The sequence below is a fragment of the Rhinichthys klamathensis genome, unplaced genomic scaffold (genome assembly GCF_029890125.1).
Source record: "Rhinichthys klamathensis goyatoka isolate OS25496 unplaced genomic scaffold, OSU_Roscu_1.1 h1tg000334l_1, whole genome shotgun sequence".
Classification (NCBI taxonomy): domain Eukaryota; kingdom Metazoa; phylum Chordata; class Actinopteri; order Cypriniformes; family Leuciscidae; genus Rhinichthys; species Rhinichthys klamathensis.
Genome location: NW_026606849.1, coordinates 40,948 through 47,500, shown reverse-complemented (window position 1 = coordinate 47,500; position 6,553 = coordinate 40,948).

The following is a 6,553-nucleotide window of genomic DNA, read 5'->3' as shown; positions in this document are numbered from 1 at the left end:
CACAAACACTCACTCACACACACAAACACTCACTCAAACACACACTCACTCACACAAGGGCACACAAACACTCTCACTCCCTCTCTCACACACACACTTACTCACACAAACACTCTCTCACACAAACACTCACTCACTCACACACACAAACACTCACTCACACACACACTCACTCACACAAGCGCACACAAACACTCTCACTCGCTCTCTCACACACACACTTACTCACACAAGCACTCTCTCACTCAAACACACACTCACTCACACAAGCGCACACAAACACTCTCACTCCCTCTCTCACACAAACACTCTCTCACACAAACACTCACTCACTCACACACACAAACACTCACTCACACACACACTCACTCACACAAGCGCACACAAACACTCTCACTCCCTCTCTCACACACACACTTACTCACACAAGCACTCTCTCACACAAACACTCACTCACTCACACACACACTCACTCACACAAGCGCACACAAACACTCTCACTCCCTCTCTCACACACACACTTACTCACACAAGCACTCTCTCACACAAACACTCACTCACACACACACACACTCACTCACACACACACACTCACTCTCACTCGCTCTCTCACACACACACTTACTCACACAAGCACTCTCTCACACAAACACTCACTCACTCACACACACAAACACTCACTCACACAAGCGCACACACACACTTACTCACACAAGCACTCTCACACACACACTTACTCACACAAGCACTTTCTCACACAAACACTCACTCACTCACTCTCACACACACACACACACTCACTCACTCACACAAGCACACACAAACACTCTCACTCCCTCTCTCACACAAACACTCTCACTCCCTCTCTCACACACACACTTACTCACACAAGCACTCACACACACAAACACTCACTCACACACACACTCACTCACTCACACAAGCGCACACAAACACTCTCACTCGCTCTCTCACACACACACTTACTCACACAAGCACTCACACACACAAACACTCACTCACACACACACTCACTCACACAAGCGCACACAAACACTCTCACTCGCTCTCTCACACACACACTTACTCACACAAGCACTCTCTCACACAAACACTCACTCACTCACACACACAAACACTCACTCACACACACACTCACTCACTCACACAAGCGCACACAAACACTCTCACTCGCTCTCTCACACACACACTTACTCACACAAGCACTTTCTCACACAAACACTCACTCACTCACTCTCACTCACACACACAAACACTCACTCACACACACACACAAACACTCACTCACACACTCACTCACACAAGCGCACACAAACACTCTCACTCGCTCTCTCACACACACACTTACTCACACAAGCACTCTCTCACACAAACACTCACTCACTCACACACACAAACACTCACTCACACACACACTCACTCTCACTCCCTCTCTCACACACACACTTACTCACACAAGCACTCTCTCACACAAACACTCACTCACTCACTCACACAAACACTCACTCACACACACTCACTCACACAAGCGCACACAAACACTCTCACTCGCTCTCTCACACACACACTTACTCACACAAGCACTTTCTCACACAAACACTCACTCACTCACTCTCACTCACACACACGCTCACTCACTCACACAAGCGCACACAAGCACTCTCTCACACAAACACTCACTCACTCACACACTATCACTCACACAAGCACGCGCACACACACTCTCACTCCCTCTCTCACACAAACACTCTCACTCCCTCTCTCACACACACACACTTACTCACACAAGCACTCGCTCACACACACACAAAACATGATCACAAGCAGGACTTTTGAGTACAAGTATGTTTAGAAAGAAAGGATAGTTTAGTGTAGAGTCGTGAGAGACTGGAACCGAGATCAGCGGAGCGAGGGATGAAGGAAAGAGGAGAATATGAACCTCACGAACTTTTGTTGGTGACAGGAAACAAGAGTAATATACACTCACCGGCCACTTTATTAGGTGCCCCATGCTAGTAACGGGTTGGACCCCCTTTTGCCTTCAGAACTGCCTCAATTCTTCGTGGCATAGATTCAACAAGGTGCTGGAAGCATTCCTCAGGGAGTTTGGTCCATATTGACATGATGGCATCACACAGTTGCCGCAGATTTGTCGGCTGCACATCCATGATGCGAATCTCCCGTTCCACCACATCCCAAAGATGCTCTATTGGGTTGAGATCTGGTGACTGTGGAGGCCATTTTAGTACAGTGAACTCATTGTCATGTTCAAGAAACCAATTTGAAATGATTAGAGCTTTGTGACATGGTGGAAGTAGCCATCAGAGGATGGGTACATGGTGGCCATAAAGGGATGGACATGGTCAGAAACAATGCTCAGGTAGGCCGTGGCATTTAAACGATGCCCAATTGGCACTAAGGGGCCTAAAGTGTGCCAGGAAAACATCCCCCACACCATTACACCACCACCACCAGCCTGCACAGTGGTAACAAGGCATGATGGATCCATGTTCTCATTCTGTTTACGCCAAATTCTGACTCTAACATCTGAATGTCTCAACAGAAATCGAGACTCATCAGACCAGGCAACATTTTTCCAGTCTTCAACTGTTCAATTTTGGTGAGCTCTTGCAAATTGTAGCCTCTTTTTCCTATTTGTAGTGGAGATGAGTGGTACCCGGTGGGGTCTTCTGCTGTTGTAGCCCATCCGCCTCAAGGTTGTGCGTGTTGTGGCTTCACAAATGCTTTGCTGCATACCTCGGTTGTAACGAGTGGTTATTTCAGTCACTTTTGCCCTTCTATCAGCTAGAACCAGTCTGGCCATTCTCCTCTGACCTCTGGCATCAACAAGGCATTTCCGCCCACAGAACTGCCGCTCACTGGATGTTTTTTCTTTTTCGGACCATTCTCTGTAAACCCTAGAGATGGTTGTGCGTGAAAATCCCAGTAGATTAGCAGTTTCTGAAATACTCAGACCAGCCCTTCTGGCACCAACAATCATGCCACGTTCAAAGTCACTCAAATCAACTTTCTTCCCCATACTGATGCTCGGTTTGAACTGCAGGAGATTGTCTTGACCATGTCTACATGCCTAAATGCACTGAGTTGCCGCCATGTGATTGGCTGCTTAGAAATTAAGTGTTAACGAGCAGTTGGACAGGTGTACCTAATAAAGTGGCCGGTGAGTGTATATTATAGTAATTATATATTCATATATATATATATATAGCTGAAGAACTTGTGCACACACAAAATACACATACATAACCTTCATATCCTAATAAACTTCATATCCTATCGCATATCAATATCAATAGCTTAGAGCAAAACACATCAGCCAGATTCGGCTGATTCACGGGCACTTCGAGATTAACATCTCTTTGTCTATAATAACATTATTATTATATTTAGTATTGTATTTGTGGAATATATTCCAGTGCCATTAGTCAAAGAATCTGTTTCCATGAGTAAAATTGGCAGGTATAATTAAAACAGCAAACACATATCTGAGATATATGAATATAACTGTTTGGGCAAATTCTGCACTACAGAAAGTGTTTCTTTAGGAGCAGTGCACACATGTGACCAACAGCATCTCACAGAGGAACAGCTCAGCCTCAGGAATGCAGAGACACAGTGTAATCCTGAAGCTCGTGTCCTTCTGGTTATCTGGAGCATTAATGTGTGGAACTGTAATCGGTTCCAGCTTTACGGAGACATCTGCGGTGTAACGGCAAGCGATCACCGGATCGTTCTCAGGGAAATGCTCCAGATTATGTAATACGGCTGCGTCATGTTTTCTGTGCTCTAGCGCCGGACAATAAAACTCATGTTCATTTTTTTATATTTGTTGGGACTGACAGAACCACACAGCTGGAAGTCACTGAACTAAGATGCAGGAAAGTATTACACAGTAAAACAGGCGCAATGCAACAAGATTCAAGCCATGAATTGATTTCGATGAAGTCAATGTGAAACTGAATATGAATATGGACATGAACATTTTGGCCGATAACGATAACCGATAATTCTTTATATTTGAAAGCCGATAAATCTAAATCAAAATTGTATATAATTTTTGAGAGCCTGATTACAAAAACAAAAGTCTCACCATTAAAATCCATGTCCCAAACACACAATTATAATGTTCTCATGATAATTTTATGTAGCCGATATGACAGCACATATATACTGTAACTTTATTTTCCTTTTTTGAACTGATTCCAATCATATTTCAAGCAATTCAAAACCCTCATGTTGAACAGTGCGCATCTGAAGCGTCTCAGCTGGAGGAAATAATACACTATTTATCAACTTTAATATAATGATAACATTAAAAATGAACATTTATCGGCCGATACCGGAAATATTGGATTTGAATATGCATATTCTTAAAAGTCATTATTGCAGTGATTATTATGTTTCTAGCATGTTATATGTGTGGCAGAAGTTCTTCTTACTCTAATAGCTTTTCCTTTCTAAAACAACCATGTATGAAGAACATCATGGCCATATTCCAGGATCATAAAGCCAAGATTCATCGGACTGCGGAAGAATGATTGGGAGGATCATGAAAACAATCATTTTCACACATGAATCGGCTCCTTAAATTCATTGAAAGTCTTCTGCAGGAGACTTTACAGAGAGCTGGATTCTTGCACTGACAATACAAGATCTTGACACAAAATGATGCAAATAACATCACAAAATTAAATTAACATTTACTAAACTGTCAGCAGGACTAACCAGTGCACTGACACTGAAATCAAGTGATAGACAAAATCTTCTTGTTGCTTGTTGTAAGTGTGTGTGTGTATTGGCAAAGTTCAGTTTATACCTTGAAAATCAGTACCAGAGGTTGTAACATCAATACTTTGTTTATATATTTAAGCCCATATCCATTCCATTATTGCCTTTTTAAAAACATCAAACCAAATCTAAAATCGTGAAATTTCCCAGAGAGCAAAATTAAGTGAAAAAAGGGGAGACTGAGAAAAAGAAGTATGTATTGATCTTACATTCAAGTTTAACTGGTGCCAGACCAGTCAAAGCAACACACACAACAATGATATTTTAACCAATGAGATCATCACAGTGATTAAAAAAATACTTCACTTAATGCTTCCTAAAGTGTTTCTTTTTCCGAGGTTCGAAAGTCGAAATCGTCTCATTTTAAATGTTCGATAAGAAAATAGCACCAATTTCTTATGCAACCCAATTTTTGTATTTTCAAGCTCTAGGACAGTAGTAATTCAAGTGGTTTCCTTCCTCCGCATGCATTACTTCTCAGTGAAGGTTTGGTGTTTTGTGCCTTTAAAGCAGGGCTATTCAATTGAGGACCTGAGAAACGCTTTCGTTGCGAATATTTTAGCAGTTATTATGTGTGTCCCTTATGTGTCCACTGAACCAGCGATACCAATCATTCGTAAATTAATCATTCTTTTGGTTCAAATTCTTTTCTTTCCGTGAATTGGCCAAGCGAACTCATAGATATCCATAATAAAGGCTAGATGTCTCGTCCGCGCTGCTGGCCAATGGAGGTCGACGTCCGCACTGGCGGCCATCTTGTCACAGGCAGCTCGCTCACTCGTAACATTGTGTTTTAATGGTGCATGTACTTTTTAAATAACCATAACTTGCTAAATTTTCTACCGATTTTCAAACGGGTTCGTTTGTTATAAACGTCAGAGATGTAGTTATGACACTGCACACTTATGAATAATAAGTGTATCAATAAATAATCGTCCAGAATTATAGCCACGTTAATAACGTTTGTAAGAAACCAAACCGTTTGTAAATCCGTCAAGATTTCAGCGAGATAAGGTATTTGTGTTGGTGCTGATCACTCATCTTACATCAGGCACCACAGAGCCCGCCAGAACGCTTGCCTGTGACAAGATGGCCGCCGGTGATGACGATAGAGACTCCGCCGTAAGACATCTAGCCTTTATTATGGATATCTATGAGCACACTTGCATAACGTTCTGAAACGACTCGGATTCGTTCGGACCGCTCCGTCACTGAATCATCTGAAGCGGTTTCTCGGTCAGTAACAACTAATAAAGAACAAATCGCACTGTTTTCAGTTGTTTTACTAGTTTTCTTTGAACTACGCAGAAGGCCCCAGCGGATAACGCAACGCAAGCTTAAAGAAGTTGCGTTTATTCCCGACACTATTATTAAACAGCGTTGCGACATCCAGTGAGAAGCATTTCAATTCGACACACCTCTCTGACGAACCACAAATCAATCCATGATTTAACTAGTTTTAAATCGGATGAAACCGCCTCTACATTCACCAACACGACTGATGAGGAATACAGCAGAAACATTGTGCCATGAGCAAAGTTAGAAGACTTTAAATCCCCTAATCTCCACCCTTACAAACATTTACCTTGAATGTAACATTACTGTATTAGATTTATTAGGCGGGTAGAGGAAAATATAATACATTTTTGTTATGAAATTTAGTTTTTACCTGTGTTTAGGCGTTGTTTATACAGTGGTAGTGAGTGAGTAGCCATGCGTGGTT